Source organism: Molothrus aeneus, chromosome Z (genome assembly GCF_037042795.1).
Source record: "Molothrus aeneus isolate 106 chromosome Z, BPBGC_Maene_1.0, whole genome shotgun sequence".
Classification (NCBI taxonomy): Eukaryota; Metazoa; Chordata; class Aves; order Passeriformes; family Icteridae; genus Molothrus; species Molothrus aeneus.
Window position 1 is genome coordinate 23186901 of NC_089680.1, and position 17915 is coordinate 23204815.

Consider the following 17915-nt stretch of genomic DNA (forward strand, 5'->3'; position numbering starts at 1 on the left):
ACATGCCTAAAGAATTTTGAAAATTTTAGTTGCTGATTTATTTCTTTTTTTTATAGGCAGTGATAGCATGCTATCACTTAGAACTTTATTGAAAATATGGGATTTATACCTGCTCTGAGAAATCCTGACTCTATTTCTTAATTTGTCTTCTGGTTTCTGTACTTTGTGTGGAAGAAGTAAATTAGCTGTATGTGGATTCCATGGAAAACTTTACCTTCTGTGCTTGTAAATATTTTCTTAAATGCCCTATATTTCGGATTTTCACAGAAAAATGTACTGAATTTTAAAACAGCCCTAGAGTAGGAGAACTAAAAAGGTTTACACTTCAATAATGAAATTGTTTTATTCTTGTTAGGACATATATGGAATGGAGCTCTTTAATTGTTTCAGGGTTCTCTCAGGCATCTGTTTTGTTCTATTTGAATAGCTGCTAAGTGTTGCACCTATTCAAATAGAACAGAATCCATTTTTTCCATTACCAATCTAAAATTAACATATAAGAATATATCCATCATATTTGTACAGCAGATATCTATGATGTTTGTATGATATAAATGTATGATATTACGTATTTATACATTTAACATATAATATATAATTAAGATGGATACATGAGAGATATCTACAGAGATATGTACTGGGATAATGTGCATATTACATCATATTTTAGATTCCTGGATTCTGAATGCTACTGATCTGGAGGGCTGAAGAAATTTGATTTGTAAAGGAATTAATGTAAAAAATATATAATTTTTAAGATATAATATTAGAAATCTGGTTACTAAATGTGATTAATAATTAGGGTTAATATATTCCAAGCATGGAATGTAATTCTTTGTTTCTTATAGACAAGAAGATGGACTGGAATCAGTAGTTTTCTTGTTTAAAGGCGGTTGAATCATGCTCATATTGATTTTTTTTAAACTATGTTTTGGAATGACTCAATATATGCAAGAATGGCTTGTGATATGATTACATAGATCTTTATACAGACTGAGACTATGACCTATGAATCTGAAAGGTGTAAAGGCCTGTAATACCCGATTAGGTCACAATTCAGTTTATCCAGCTAAAAGTCAGTCACATTGTAGCCTCCAAGGCATGAATTTTGCCATTACTATATTCAACAACAGTGTATTGAATATTATGCCATTTAAATGAGAACAATTATCAGTGAAAGCTAAGGGCAGCTGTTACAGACTTGCCACATATTGACTTCATTAGTACTCGACTCTGGATTTTCTTAATGAGTGAATGAAGACCTATGATAGGTGTGTAGTCGAGCATCCCGTTAGTTTAGCTGTCTAATTTCAAAGAATCACACACTGCTCAAGGTTAGAAGGGAGGTCATCTTGTCCGAACCTTCTGTCCAAGTAGAGCCACCTAGAACTGTTTGTCCAGGACCTTGTCCAGATGGCTTTTGAATGTCTCCACAGGAGAGAGCAAAAAGTGTTTTGTTGTTTCCATTAAAGGAGAAAACTCAGTATATGGCAGAAAAGGAAAATTCTTAGTAAAACATACATGCAGAGAAACATTGGAAAAATGAATTAAATCGATTATAATAAAAATGTCTTCTTTAAAAATAGCTCTATTGAAAGTATCTGTTACAAAGGAGAAAGGGCTATGCAGGGAAATTTGAAAGGAAATGTGTAGTAACACTAGCACAGTATAAGTGCATACAGGTAATGTCTTCTTTGGGCAAAAGACATTGTTTCATGAAGCTTATCATTATAGACTGAAACTTTTCAGACTTGTTTGAGGCTTTCAGACTCAGCTTTTGCATACAGAAAACTGAATAAAATATTGTAAGCATCGTACAGGAGTTTCAAAAATACCAAGTACCAAAACAAATCATCCAGAGTATCACAAACTATGGGACTGTTGATAGGCTATCATGCAGTGAACTGAGGAACATTTGACTCTCAATCAGGAATTGCAGTTCTTTGTAACTTGTCTGTCCAAACCCACCTAAGTTATCACCTAATTGCAGTCAATTCTAGTAAATTTACCATACATTCATACATGCTCATTGTACACCAAATGCAGAAATAGCTATCTGTAGAAAAAGGTTTACCGTGGTAGTGTAGTTAGAGAAGAACAATCTAGTAAAAATAATATTTTTCACTTGTAACTTTACAGAATCACCATTCTCCTGTTTTATCCTCAGGGGAGGAAAAACGGGAAGCTTAGTAGCAAGGACTAAGAGAAATAATAGAATAGAAAAAGGTAATGTTTGTAACAGATTCCAGAATACTTTGTCCAGGTTTGAGTTCCAGTGTTCATTAACCACCATGCAAGAGATTTGTAAAGCTGGCACAAAACTTGAGTTTTATGCTTTGGGATGCTCTAAGACATCCACCTGTGCTGAATGTGCCCTCAGTATGATGAAAGTGTTAAAATATTTTAACATTTTCTCTAAATTGAGGTGTTTTGAGGAGTAGGGTAGATGATATCCACTCAAAATCAATTACTGTTGTCAGATGATTTCCACAACCAACCAACCATCCAACCAACCAACCAACCAAAAAAACCCCAATAACCAACAAAATGAGCAACCATCCTGCAAACCTCACAACTTTTTCCTTGTTACTTTACAGAAAAAGCTCATGGTTTGCTCCACCGGAGAAACAAGAGAAAAACAGTTGTTTATTAATGCTGCGCAGTGGGTGGAATCATTTGTAATACCTTCATTTTGATTAATATTGTTTCCAAATAGCAAATTAAAAAGCAATGGGCAGAGAAAAATACAGTATTTATGCCTTCATTCAGTGGATGCATTAATAGAGCACAGGAAGTCAAGGAACCCTGAAGCCGCGGAGGTAATTTGATAACACCGCCTTTTACATTTGGGCACAGTCACAATATTGCCAGTAATGGCTGAAAGGCATTAAGACCTGGCAAGATTCTTTGGCCTCCATGCAATAAATTGAATTTCTAGTGAATAGATGCCTATCAATGAAGTGTTAGTGACAATTCGGTCACCAATCTCATCAGACTGCCACAGGATTAATGTCTTGGCAGAGGAGCTGTTCTCTCATCTTTAGAACTGATCCTCAAAAAAACTTTATGGCATAAAGGAACATTCTGGATTGTGTTTGCTCCATAGGAATTCAGAGTGCCTCAGATTTTAGACTTGTTTTTTCTACCTCAAGGAACTAATTTACTGTATTTGGTATCAACCCATATGCGGTCGATAGTGAGCCTGTAAGTTTTCTCTTTTGGGAACACCTAAGTTCCCATGTCTTTTACATGACAAAAATATTATTTTTGTCAAAAACAGTGGGTGTTTTGGGTCAGATACTGCACACATCAAAGAGATGTATATGACTAGTCTCTCTATTGATTTGAATGATGTTACATCTTCTGTAAAGAGCAGCTCAACTGTGAGTCTCCAACCCTGGTTTAATTCCAGCTAAGCTGAGAGAAGAGGTAACTTTGCCAGCTGTTGTATGATCCACCAGAGATCACAGGGTTGGGGAGAATACTTTACCCCATCCATTTGCTAGTGTAGCTACATGTGTAATTGCTCCCTAGCCAGGTTCTCTTTAAACAAACCTGGTTAGAAAAATCCTCCTTCTAAGCATGTGTAAGTTAACGCTCATTATTCTGAGAGGAAAGGGCTAGAGTGCAATTATGCCACTAGCAGTGAACAGCTGGGGCATTCAGCTTTTACGCTAGTCCAGCTGCAGAAGACAGGACATGTGATTACAACTTAGAGGCCATAAACTGACTCAGTGCAAATAATGATTCAGTGTTTGAGTAACAGCTCAACACTTTTTCAACTGTTTTGTGGTCAAATAGTTGTACTCCCTTAGTGAAAAAGATGAAAATACATATTTTCTTTACAATACAAAGAAGGAAGCAGAGGCACAGAATAGAACATTGGCAGAATTAGCAAAAATGGTCTAGGAGTCCCATTCTTATCATCATGCCCTTGAAAAAAGTAGATTAGTCAGTAGCTCATAGGCAATGTTTTAGCTGCCAGGCTCTCTGGTGCCGCCCACAGCTATGAGAAATTTTTAAAAATAAAAAACACAGAACAAAGTCAAAACTAAAGCCAGCTGGAAGACTATGGATATTTTATAGATACAAAAGGAGATTCACTCACAAAAGTTCATTTACTGGACATTGCATGGGGAATCACTAATCCTAAATGAAGGTCTTTTCTGTAGCAAAATCAATTCTGAAAAATGACGAAATTCAAATTTATTAGTTTGCTTTAGGAAAATTAGTCTAGTCTTCCATTGTTGTGCTTGTTCTGTAGTCCTAAAGCAACTGTAAAGCAAGAAGTCAGCTAGGAAGTCATGCTCTCAGAAGGTATACATGGCTCAGGGCAGAGAGTGTGGAGGTGCAGGCAGTTTAAGACATCTTTTCAAAAAAACCAAAATCCCAGAAACTAAAACAAACTCATTGAAATTATTAAATACATAGCAGTGTTTAAGTAATTCAGTTCTGAGATTTTAAAATAAAAATTAGCTATATACATATTCAAACTACATGCTCACATATATTGATATATATATATATATATCAGCATATATATAACTAATATTGTCAGTTATATTTGACAGTTTCTCAAATATTTGTAAAACATTTTTTCTCTTTGTAGTATAGGTAATTTGGTTTCTGTATTAGTTTACCACCACTTGTTTGTTCATGCATACTATTTTTACATCCAGATTAAATGAAGATATTTGGGTAGAGACCAAAGAAGGAAACTTCAGCATATTCAATAATATCATTCCTAATTTCTTTTCTTTTGTTTCTCAAAGTAATCCCTTAGTACTTCACCATTTAAATATTAACCATATGCACAGACAGAAATTGCTTTACCGTTCTTAAACTTAAATATTGCCCACCTTTGGCTTGTCTGTGGAGGATTTCAGAAAAGGATGGGTTCTGTCGCTCTCTAACCTCTTTTAGAGACTTTATAGAGTCTTAGTTTTTCTGTCTGAAATAATTTAAGATCTTTGAACTTTTGCTGTAGAACCCAAGCGCAAGGACTATTTCATTTAACAGCTTGTCAAACAGCCTCCAATGCTTAAACATAGAGAACATTAAAAGGAAAACAAATAAAAAGAAGCTCTGATATGATGTAGGCATGGAATGTGAGGTTGCTGTAGTGATGACATCATACTTTCAGTTCAATGTAGTCTGCTATCTATAATCATGAATCATGAAAAGTTTCTGTCAGGGTTTTTTCCCCAAGTACTGTCAGGTGATTTTACACAACACGACAAGAACACCATTAAAATGTTGGTATGCTATATTATTTTTAAAAGAAAATTAAGAGAAATAGGCAACTAAATTACAAAAAAAAATGTTGACTGTTGTAACCCAGCAAATATTAATTGACAGTTACACATATGAATAATTAAAAAAGAAAATTTATTTGTGAAGGTGTTGTATTTATTTTATTGGCATTGCTTCCTCATTGGTCTATTTGCCAATACCTTAATTAATACTTTACACTCTTTTAGCTGTGGCCACTGGAGGATTTCCATGCGTTTTAAAGAAGTAGTCATTTGGTATTTCCATGCCTCTATGAGTAGCATGCCTTTTTTGTTAAAAAAACCCATACTTGTAAAAGTGATGCAGATAAAGATTAAGAAGTTTATCTGGTAAAGATTTTAATGATGCCGAAGTACAGTGTACAATACATACAAGATTGTGTTACCCTTAATAACTGCCACCCACATTTAATTACTTGATAATGAAGAGAGCAAACTTTTTACAGATTAATACTTTTTTTCATTTTTGTTAGGTGCAGTTCTGTCTTGTTTTCTTCTCTTCCTTGTAGTTATTGTTAACACTCATGTGTGTTCTTTAGTTCTGATATTTTTCAACCGGGACCTCAGAGCAACCAAGACTCAAAGCTTGGTAGCATTTGTCCAGACATCTAGTCCTGCAGTATACATGGGATTTAAAAGTGTCTCTTTTGTAGATGTTCTGCCTGTTTCTTTTTCTTTGAGCCTCTCTGTTCCTTCATTCCTCTTTTTCCACTTCAACTTCCTTATCTTTTCTTTTGTCATTGCCTCCCATTTCCCTCCCTTTTTTACTTCTTCCCGTCTTCAGCCTCACCTTAGTTTCACTTCCTCTTGTTCTCTGATTTTGCCTCTCTAGCACAAGAAGATGAAAAGGATCTGTTAGATGTCCATCTCCTGAGTGTATTCTATTCCTCCCATGGCATCCCTGTATGCTAATATTTGACACTCTGGAAGAGTTTCTCTTCTCCCCCGTGTGTCAGTTTAGTATGATTCCCCTACACTTCTGTGGAACAGAGATTCTCTTCTATATTCTATACATTCTCTTCTATATTCTTCTATATTCTTCCTCTTCTGCATTCTTCTTAGCTGTTCTAATCTAGGTGTTACTATTCTATCTTTACCCTAAACAGAAGGTGGAAACAGCTCAGATAAATCTTAAAAGACTGAAAAGAGAGATAGGAAGCACTGTTGTGTGTTTGAGCAAAGCAATGCCCCTTTTTCTGTAGTGTGGAGTACCTTCAGATTTTTTCTGTATCTGCAGTATCTTGCCTAACACCTCTCTGATACTTTTGGTACTGTACCTCTAATAGTAACACTACTGATCACACTAGTACCACATCAGGATATGTATCATGGTTCACACTTTAACCAAGCAACAACAAAAATAAAGTCCAGTTTGATGACATTTCTGAATGCCAGCAGAACAAGTTACACGACAACAGATGTCTCAGTACATGCAAAGATCATTGGGTTTTCCAGAATATGTGCAGCTGGAGAGCTGTGCTATTGCTGCTCTGTGTCTTGCATCTTGCAAGGGTAATGAAGCAGAGGGCTGTATAACCCCTGGTAATCAACAGCAGTATACATCATGCTAGTTCCTAATGACTACTATGAAATAGTTAGCCTTTATAGCCATAGTGCTTCACATTGCTCAGAAATGTAAAGGTGGCCCTTTAATGGAAAACATTTATGGCTGTCAGTCAAAAAAAAAAAGGGAGAAAGAGAGAGACTTTTGTATAGGTGTGTTTTTGTGCTATCTGGAATGTGTACTGACCGTTTACAGTACTAGGGTGATCCTACTAGCTGTGATTCTACTGATGTACTTTTTGCACAGCTAATAGACTGCAGAACATGGGAATGTCTGTTACTGAAGGTCTGTCAGGCATGTGCCAGGACCATGTGTGCTTGCTTTTTAAAATGGAGCTGAAAATCTCTTCACCTGCCAAGGCCTGAGTTCATGATCCTGTGTCTCTCTTGTGATAGTTGATGAAATCACAAACACCCAAAGCACAGTGAAGAATGAAGGAGGTGGGAGGAATAGTTCATTCCCTAGGCTGTTTTAGGTGTGAGTGATGCCATCAAGCATTTCAGAAGAAACAGAGCCCTGAACTTGGGTCTTGGCAGGTAAGCCAAGGAGGAAACTATTTCCAGCTTTCTTGCTTCAGAATGTGGTTGAATTTCTATTAACCATTTATGATCACATTTTCCTTCAAATATGTGAGTGTATGTGTGTGTGTGTTTGTGCATATATACATGTACTTTCACAATCTGTAAATTGTATTTATATTTTTAATTGATTGTGATTGTGTCTTTGACAAAAATCTCTGGGTTTGAGATTGATTCTCTGTGGATGAAGGGAGGGGAGAGAAGGGCTTTCCTGGTAGCCTGGAAAATCACTTTTCTTGCTGACAATGCCATGTTGAAGCCTCTACCAGAACATATCCTGCACTATGTCAAACAAATATCACCACTGAGTTGAGGACAGGATCTTGGGGTTACTGTTCACCTCAATTTTCTTATGGGAAATGCAGTGACCTGTTACAAAATAAAGAAACCCACTCCCTTCCTGCCTGTGGAGGGGAGTGGGTTGTGCCAAGAATCTGAGGAATTAACATAATTCTTCTCACAAAAAGCAGCTCAGAGATTAGAACTTCTGCTTTTTATAGGCTACTCGCTTTGCAGAGAACCTTGGGCTGAATTCAAATCATGGTCCTGGAGGTGATAAGGTTGTGATATTAACCATTCAGCTACACATCAATGGAGATTAACTCAATCAGAGAGTATGGAGTCCAGACCATGACACTTAAATGGGTTTAAGATTTTTCCAGTTTAGAAACCTCTTGCTTTGAGTTTAGATGTGGTTTTGATTGTCTGTGTGTCAGCCCTGACTTCAGGCACTTAGGAAATTTAGGTCCACAGACATTTAGGAATCAAGAAGGGCCACAGAGAATCAAACTTGTCATCTGTCCAGCATCAGTTGATTTACTGTTTTTCTTGAAGTCCAAGAGATCTCAAGGGGACTTTTTTCCCTTGCAGCACTGATCTTTCAATGAGGTGCTAGTGCCTGTCCTGAGCAATAACAAGGAATAACAGTGAAGTGTGAGTGACTCTTATTAGGAGGGGTAAATGTCATGAACACTTACTGTTGCCTTCTAGGCAGTAAGAGGACAGCATTGAATATAGACAGACAACCCCCTTTTACTTATCAAGGTACATTTTGATTCTAATGAAGATGAACTCCCATATTTTAATTAAGAAATTTACTTTTCTTTCCTGTATGGAAAAATCTCTGATTCACCTGTCATTTTGCACCATGTTCTAGAATGTTGAATACTTAGCTTGAATCCAGGAAGTGTGTATTATTCTACTGGCTCTAATATATTAACTTGCTGTACAAGTCCTTTGTGCTTCAGCTTGATTTTTTTCTCCTCCCCCACAGCTTTAACAAAATGTTCTAATCATCCCAATTTATACTTGGATGTTGTTAATTAATGTTTATGAAGTGCTTTGAGATCCTCTAATGAAATGGAATGTGTAATTATGATCATTCTTTAGTAAAATTCTAAAACATCACCATCACTGGAACAGTAATTTCAGTAAATTTTTAAAAATAATTTTTTAATCAAATAGAAGAGAAAGATTCCATGTCATTAGTTCATTTTTATCTTTTATAGTAGGGTAAGGTATGTCTTTTTCTATCCAGTCTTAGTGGGTTCTTCATGATGAATCTTGCCAGAATTGCACCCTGAAGTCTTGCATTCCATCTGCTGGAAAGGGCGTGGAAAAAGGGTGTGGAAACCTCTGTTACTGACTGGCAGTTCTCTGCACAGAAGGAAGTAATTTGTAGGACAAGTAGAATTTTGTATATGTATATGGTATATGTATATGCCCAGTATATGTCAGCTTGCTGGGTTTGTTTGTATCTCTGTAGCTTGAGTAGTGATGTAGATATGGTAGTAGAATTAACATAATTACACTTTTATCCATGCATTCTGGATTTTGGGTGTCCGTAAGTTGTGTCCAAGTTGACATATGGTGCTGAAAACAGGAATAGAAGAAATAAGGCCACTCAGCTGGTTGCTTTTAATGTAGCTTATGTTGCTGCAGGCTTTCCATTAAAAGCTCTCAGACTGTTTAGAAGTAGCTAGGGCAATGTCTGGGAAAACTTGCTCGGTTCATGCTGAGTATGTAATGTTGTGACCCACACAAATGCTTTTGTCCAACCCATCTCTTTTAGAAAGGATTTCATCTCATATCATAAATAAAACTAAATTTGGGGTGAGAGAATTTAACTAGTACTAATTTGGTTGCTTTCCATGTGGGAACTGGTTTCCTCTTGATAGGAGCTTTTCAAACTGTACCATAGGATGCAAAACAGAGCTCTTCTTTCTCATTTGTAGGTTCAAAGGGTTGTGAGGTAATACATATAAGACCCATGACATTAATTTTCTCCCACAGCTGGAGGCAGAGATATGTTTCTTGGTACAAAAAGAGTGAGAAATTAATAAGGTCCGTAGCAGATTGCACATGGTATTGTATTTCTTGTGAGGCTGCAGAGAACCTGGATGTTAGAGAATGCAAGAAGCTCTTCTGGGACAACTGACCAGCAGACGTGCGGCTGTCCAGAGATAGAACAGCAGCCCATTATGGTGTTCATACAATCTCAGACCTAGTCATTTCCAGTCTTCATTTGGGGGCCGTGGCATGAGAAGCCTGTGTTCCCCCAGCCACGTATGGCTAGGAAATTGATTGTACAGGATGAGCCAAAGTTTTTTAGTTTCTTTGGTTTGTTGTTTTTTTGGTGAATATTAACCTGCAGGATGAAATAATTCAATGAAAATATGATACCTTAGCATAGAACTGATTATTGTATCAATGATGAGATTTGTTTCGAGTGCGAGAGAAGTACCAGTGCAATGGAAAATTTTATAGGCTTTGAAGCACATTTGAAGAATTTTAATGTCAATCCAGTTTGAGGTGCTTAAGAAGTCCCTCAACCTGACAATTCAAAATTAAATTATACATATGCTCACATGCCTGAATAATAACTTCATAAACACAGTAAGAATTTCCAGTACTAGTTACATCAGTCTTTAGGTGTGTGTCTGTGAGGCCTTTCCCCACCACCAGTCTGCTTTTTGCTGTAGTACTCTGTAAGTTCTTTACTAAGGTACCCATTTTTACTTCAGCACAGTGTTTACCTTCAGTTCATACAAGATAATTGTATTAGAATTTCAGCAGCTACTGCGCTGTAGAAAATCTTTCTTTCTTCTTTCTTTCCCTTCCTTCCTTCCTTCCTTCCTTCCTTCCTTCCTTCCTTCCTTCCTTCCTTCCTTCCTTCCTTCCTTCCTTCCTTCCTTCCTTCCTTCCTTCCTTCCTTCCTTCCTTCCTTCCTTCCTTCCTTCCTTCCTTCCTTCCTTCCTTCCTTCCTTCCTTCCTTCCTTCCTTCCTTCCTTCCTTCCTTCCTTCCTTCCTTCCTTCCTTCCTTCCTTCCTTCCTTCCTTCCTTCCTTCCTTCCTTCCTTCCTTCCTTCCTTCCTTCCTTCCTTCCTTCCTTCCTTCCTTCCTTCCTTCCTTCCTTCCTTCCTTCCGCCACTTCCTTCCTTCCGCCACTTCCTTCCGCCACTTCCTTCCTTCCGCCACTTCCTTCCTTCCTTCCTTCCTTCCTTCCTTCCGCCACTTCCTTCCTTCCTTCCTTCCTTCCGCCACTTCCTTCCTTCCTTCCTTCCGCCACTTCCTTCCTTCCTTCCTTCCGCCACTTCCTTCCTTCCTTCCTTCCGCCACTTCCTTCCTTCCTTCCGCCACTTCCTTCCGCCACTTCCTTCCGCCACTTCCTTCCGCCACTTCCTTCCTTCCTTCCGCCACTTCCTTCCTTCCTTCCGCCACTTCCTTCCTTCCGCCACTTCCTTCCTTCCGCCACTTCCTTCCTTCCGCCACTTCCTTCCTTCCTTCCGCCACTTCCTTCCGCCACTTCCTTCCGCCACTTCCTTCCTTCCTTCCGCCACTTCCTTCCTTCCTTCCTTCCGCCACTTCCTTCCTTCCTTCCTTCCTTCCTTCCTTCCTTCCGCCACTTCCTTCCTTCCTTCCTTCCGCCACTTCCTTCCGCCACTTCCTTCCGCCACTTCCTTCCTTCCTTCCTGCCTTCCTGCCTTCCTTCCTTCCGCCACTTCCGCCACTTCCGCCACTTCCGCCACTTCCGCCACTTCCTTCCGCCACTTCCTTCCTTCCGCCACTTCCTTCCTTCCGCCACTTCCTTCCTTCCGCCACTTCCTTCCTTCCGCCACTTCCTTCCTTCCTTCCTTCCTTCCGCCACTTCTGCCACTTCCGCCACTTCCGCCACTTCCTTCCGCCACTTCCTTCCGCCACTTCCTTCCGCCACTTCCTTCCGCCACTTCCTTCCTTCCTTCCGCCACTTCCTTCCTTCCTTCCTTCCTTCCTTCCTTCCTTCCTTCCTTCCTTCCTTCCTTCCTTCCTTCCTTCCTTCCTTCCGCCACTTCCTTCCTTCCTTCCTTCCTTCCTTCCTTCCTTCCTTCCGCCACTTCCGCCACTTCCGCCACTTCCGCCACTTCCGCCACTTCCGCCACTTCCTTCCGCCACTTCCTTCCGCCACTTCCTTCCGCCACTTCCTTCCGCCACTTCCGCCACTTCCGCCACTTCCGCCACTTCCGCCACTTCCGCCACTTCCGCCACTTCCTTCCGCCACTTCCGCCACTTCCTTCCGCCACTTCCGCCACTTCCTTCCGCCACTTCCTTCCTTCCTTCCTTCCTTCCTTCCTTCCTTCCTTCCTTCCTTCCTTCCTTCCTTCCTTCCTTCCTTCCTTCCTTCCTTCCTTCCTTCCTTCCTTCCTTCCTTCCTTCCTTCCTTCCTTCCTTCCTTCCTTCCTTCCTTCCTTCCTTCCTTCCTTCCTTCCTTCCTTCCTTCCTTCCTTCCTTCCTTCCTTCCTTCCGCCACTTCCTTCCGCCACTTCCTTCCGCCACTTCCTTCCGCCACTTCCTTCCGCCACTTCCTTCCTTCCTTCCTTCCGCCACTTCCTTCCTTCCTTCCTTCCTTCCGCCACTTCCTTCCTTCCTTCCTTCCGCCACTTCCTTCCTTCCTTCCTTCCGCCACTTCCTTCCTTCCTTCCGCCACTTCCTTCCTTCCTTCCGCCACTTCCTTCCTTCCGCCACTTCCTTCCTTCCTTCCGCCACTTCCTTCCGCCACTTCCTTCCTTCCGCCACTTCCTTCCGCCACTTCCTTCCTTCCTTCCTTCCTTCCTTCCTTCCTTCCGCCACTTCCTTCCTTCCGCCACTTCCTTCCTTCCGCCACTTCCTTCCTTCCGCCACTTCCTTCCGCCACTTCCTTCCGCCACTTCCTTCCGCCACTTCCTTCCTTCCTTCCTTCCGCCACTTCCTTCCTTCCTTCCTTCCTTCCTTCCTTCCTTCCTTCCTTCCTTCCTTCCGCCACTTCCTTCCTTCCTTCCGCCACTTCCTTCCTTCCGCCACTTCCTTCCTTCCTTCCGCCACTTCCTTCCGCCACTTCCTTCCTTCCTTCCTTCCGCCACTTCCTTCCGCCACTTCCTTCCGCCACTTCCTTCCGCCACTTCCTTCCGCCACTTCCTTCCGCCACTTCCTTCCTTCCTTCCTTCCGCCACTTCCTTCCTTCCTTCCGCCACTTCCTTCCTTCCTTCCGCCACTTCCTTCCGCCACTTCCTTCCGCCACTTCCTTCCGCCACTTCCTTCCGCCACTTCCTTCCTTCCGCCACTTCCTTCCGCCACTTCCTTCCTTCCGCCACTTCCTTCCTTCCGCCACTTCCTTCCTTCCTTCCTTCCTTCCTTCCTTCCTTCCTTCCTTCCTTCCTTCCTTCCTTCCTTCCTTCCTTCCTTCCTTCCTTCCTTCCTTCCTTCCTTCCTTCCTTCCTTCCTTCCTTCCTTCCTTCCTTCCTTCCTTCCTTCCTTCCTTCCTTCCTTCCTTCCTTCCTTCCTTCCTTCCTTCCTTCCTTCCTTCCGCCTCTTCCTTCCTTCCTTCCTTCCTTCCTTCCTTCCTTCCTTCCTTCCTTCCTTCCTTCCTTCCTTCCTTCCTTCCTTCCTTCCTTCCTTCCTTCCTTCCTTCCTTCCTTCCTTCCTTCCTTCCTTCCTTCCTTCCTTCCTTCCTTCCTTCTTTCTTTCCGCCACTTCCTTCCGCCACTTCCTTCCTTCCGCCACTTCCTTCCGCCACTTCCTTCCGCCACTTCCTTCCTTCCTTCCGCCACTTCCTTCCTTCCGCCACTTCCTTCCTTCCGCCACTTCCTTCCGCCACTTCCTTCCGCCACTTCCGCCACTTCCGCCACTTCTGCCACTTCCGCCACTTCCTTCCGCCACTTCCGCCACTTCCTTCCGCCACTTCCTTCCTTCCTTCCGCCACTTCCTTCCTTCCTTCCTTCCGCCACTTCCTTCCTTCCTTCCTTCCTTCCTTCCTTCCTTCCTTCCGCCACTTCCGCCACTTCCGCCACTTCCGCCACTTCCGCCACTTCCGCCACTTCCGCCACTTCCGCCACTTCCGCCACTTCCTTCCGCCACTTCCTTCCGCCACTTCCTTCCGCCACTTCCTTCCGCCACTTCCTTCCTTCCGCCACTTCCTTCCCTCCTTCTGCCACTTCCGCCACTTCCTTCCTTCCTTCCGCCACTTCCTTCCTTCCGCCACTTCCTTCCTTCCTTCCGCCACTTCCTTCCTTCCTTCCGCCACTTCCTTCCTTCCTTCCGCCACTTCCTTCCTTCCGCCACTTCCTTCCTTCCGCCACTTCCTTCCGCCACTTCCTTCCTGCCGCCACTTCCTTCCGCCACTTCCTTCCGCCACTTCCTTCCTTCCTTCCTTCCTTCCTTCCTTCCTTCCTTCCTTCCTTCCTTCCTTCCTTCCTTCCTTCCTTCCTTCCTTCCTTCCTTCCTTCCTTCCTTCCTTCCTTCCTTCCTTCCTTCCGCCACTTCCGCCACTTCCGCCACTTCCGCCACTTCCGCCACTTCCGCCACTTCCGCCACTTCCGCCACTTCCTTCCTTCCGCCACTTCCGCCACTTCCTTCCTTCCGCCACTTCCTTCCTTCCTTCCTTCCTTCCGCCACTTCCTTCCTTCCGCCACTTCCTTCCTTCCGCCACTTCCTTCCTTCCGCCACTTCCTTCCTTCCGCCACTTCCTTCCTTCCTTCCGCCACTTCCTTCCTTCCGCCACTTCCTTCCTTCCTTCCGCCACTTCCTTCCTTCCTTCCGCCACTTCCTTCCGCCACTTCCTTCCGCCACTTCTTTCCTTCCGCCACTTCCTTCCGCCACTTCCTTCCTTCCGCCACTTCCTTCCTTCCGCCACTTCCTTCCTTCCGCCACTTCCTTCCGCCACTTCCTTCCGCCACTTCCGCCACTTCCGCCACTTCCGCCACTTCCGCCACTTCCTTCCGCCACTTCCTTCCTTCCTTCTGCCACTTCCTTCCTTCCTTCCTTCCTTCCTTCCTTCCTTCCTTCCTTCCTTCCTTCCTTCCTTCCTTCCTTCCTTCCTTCCTTCCTTCCTTCCTTCCTTCCTTCCTTCCGCCACTTCCGCCACTTCCGCCACTTCCGCCACTTCCGCCACTTCCTTCCGCCACTTCCTTCCGCCACTTCCTTCCGCCACTTCCTTCCTTCCGCCACTTCCTTCCCTCCTTCTGCCACTTCCGCCACTTCCTTCCTTCCTTCCGCCACTTCCTTCCTTCCGCCACTTCCTTCCTTCCTTCCGCCACTTCCTTCCTTCCTTCCGCCACTTCCTTCCGCCACTTCCTTCCTTCCGCCACTTCCTTCCTTCCGCCACTTCCTTCTGCCACTTCCTTCCTGCCGCCACTTCCTTCCGCCACTTCCTTCCGCCACTTCCTTCCTTCCGCCACTTCCTTCCTTCTGCCACTTCCTTCCTTCCGCCACTTCCTTCCGCCACTTCCTTCCTTCCTTCCGCCACTTCCTTCCTTCCGCCACTTCCTTCTGCCACTTCCTTCCTTCCGCCACTTCCGCCACTTCCGCCACTTCCGCCACTTCCGCCACTTCCGCCACTTCCTTCCGCCACTTCCTTCCGCCACTTCCTTCCGCCACTTCCTTCCTTCCTTCCGCCACTTCCTTCCTTCCGCCACTTCCTTCCGCCACTTCCTTCCTTCCGCCACTTCCTTCCTTCCGCCCCTTCCTTCCGCCACTTCCTTCCGCCACTTCCTTCCTTCCGCCCCTTCCTTCTGCCCCTTCCTTCCACCCCTTCCGCCCCTTCCTTCCTTCCTTCCTTCCGCCCCTTCCTTCCACCCCTTCCTTCAGCCACTTCCGCCACTTCCTTCCGCCACTGGAATTCTGTGAAATTATGCAAACATAATGGTGAGCACAAGATCCTTTCCCACCCCGCCATCCCCTCCCCAGTGTGTGTTGGTCAGCTATGGATGGCTGCTGCAGCCCCAATTCCTTTCACTCTAGCTGGGTGGCTCCAGGCCACCCTAGAGCACAAGTCTTTGACTCTGGCTGCACAGTGAACCAAGACTGTGACCAGACTGCTAACCTGATTACATAGTACATACATGTTAAGGTATGAGTTTCGGTTACCTTTGAAACATGTGGACATCATTTACCAAATACCTTCTGTGAAAAGGAGGAGGAGGCTTGCAATACTTGTTAATACATGATGAACCAGGGTAGCATGAGGAGTATACAGCACATCTAGAATCAAATACAGGGAAGGGAAAAGTCCTTGAATCTTACATTTCCAACAAACTTTGGCATGTTTAGAAACCAGCTCTCCTTTCTAGTATCCTAGCTTTTTATTTCTGTTGGCAGCTTGTCCTTTGTGTCACACAAAAACTTATAATGAATCCATAAAAAACCAAATAGTACTGCATTATGTTTGGAGGAAAAAAAGGAGGCCTTCTTTGGTGGATGGACTAAGTGTGTGGAGCTGAAAAAAATACAGTTTTCTGTATAATCCTTAGAGCATTAATTTTGACCCAATAACATGGTAAATAATGTAGACTGAAAAAAACCCAACACACTTATGGTTTGCACCATAAGCATTGTAGTAATCCTTGTGACTTTGTTGGTTTGTTTGTGTTTTGGTTTGTTTTTGCTGAAAGGTAGACAACAAAACCTTGAAGTTATTCTTTTTGCATTTACAGTTTTTAAAAATAAGTTAGTTTTCCTTTTTTGGGCATAATAGCAACAGGCACTGATATCTTCATGCAAACTTGGGTATTAAAACACAGGCTTCTAAATTCATAGGCCTACCCCTAAAGAGAAATTAAAGAAATTGATATTTCAATTTCTATCTGTGAATACAAGAAAGAAAATTCTCATTCAGAGGCAAACTGCTTGTAGCCAATGGAAAAAACTTGTGCAGTAAGACACTGTTTAATTGAAATGTAGGGATCAAAACTAAGCTTACCTTGCTCACTGTAAATTCCATGCTTTTTGACAGTAAAGCTTTGGGAATTAACTTTTCAAATTTCACTCTCTGAAATTTGACTTGGGTTTCCTATGCCTTTAGACTAGGTTCTCTAGAATGCGACTTTTAAACATTAAAAAAAAAATTAAAAGTAGGATGGAAGAGAAACAAAGATTTAATCAATATCTAGGGAAATAAATGTAGTATTTTCAGAATGATACTAATGGCAAATTCAACTAATGTTCAGTTCCCGAATCTCTTACTAAACCTTTAAAAATGATGTCATGTTTCTTTTATGCTCAAAAGTTGTGTGAAAAGCAGTTTCCACAAAGCATAGTATTTAATAAAAATAATGATCAATTGTAAAGATAAAATTTAACTATCTCACTTGCTTTGATAATATATTTAAGTATTGATTCACAGTGTGAGAAGTTCAGACACTGAGGAATCATAGCAGCTTTCCATAAGAACCAGAACAAAACAGAGGAGAAATACTTAAATATTATGACTATGAGGAAGAAAGTACTTAGTAAGTTTTACTAATGTCACATCCACCCCCAACACACACATGCAGAGGACTATTTGCCTTTTAGTGATGTTCATTTTGGAATGCTAAAACTGGAAGATTTGGACTAAATCCTGAAAACAGTTACAATGCTGAATCAGTTTCTGCCTTTATATTTTAAAGCCTTAGAAGCTTCTTGAAGTGTGAAGCTTTTCTGGCTCGCATATCTCCCTCCTCTAGAGCATACAAGAGCACAGTGTGCAGTGTGCCTATGGTATAGAAATGACAAGAGGCAGTAACCATAGATAAAAACAGTTTTCCCCCTCTACCTTGGAGAAACCAAGGTGTCGCTGACTAGCCTTCTTTTTTTCTTACCATTTTAGAGTCTGTGTGAGACTATTTCAAGTAAAACTGAATTTTAACGTTTTAAGCTTAAGCATTTAGATTGTTAATGCTTTTCCTCATTTCCGCCCCTTTTTTCTTTCTTTTTTTTTTTTTTCTTTTTTTAAGATTAGTCATTTGGCACATTTTGTTTCAGGGAAAAGTTGCCTCTGTTCAGATATCTAGTGGGTGATTTCCAGCCTGTGCTTTGTGCAAACCTAGAAGTCAGTGAACCACCTGCTTATTGTCTTGGAACCTGGCTGATCTTGCAGGTATTTAACTCCTCTACTGCATTAAAAGCCCACAAGAAAAGCTATCAAATTATTTCTTAGGTTTTTTTCCTTGCATGTAAGCAGTTACTGCAGAGACACATCTTTGCAGTGGAATAG

The 17915-nt window shown here is 42.3% G+C and overlaps 1 protein-coding gene across 2 annotated transcripts in view; it reads left to right on the forward strand.

The window, feature by feature from the left end:
- Positions 1–17915, forward strand: part of BNC2 (basonuclin zinc finger protein 2) — a 234725-nt gene that overhangs the window by 135603 nt on the left and 81207 nt on the right. The gene's annotated exons all lie outside the window — the stretch shown is intronic.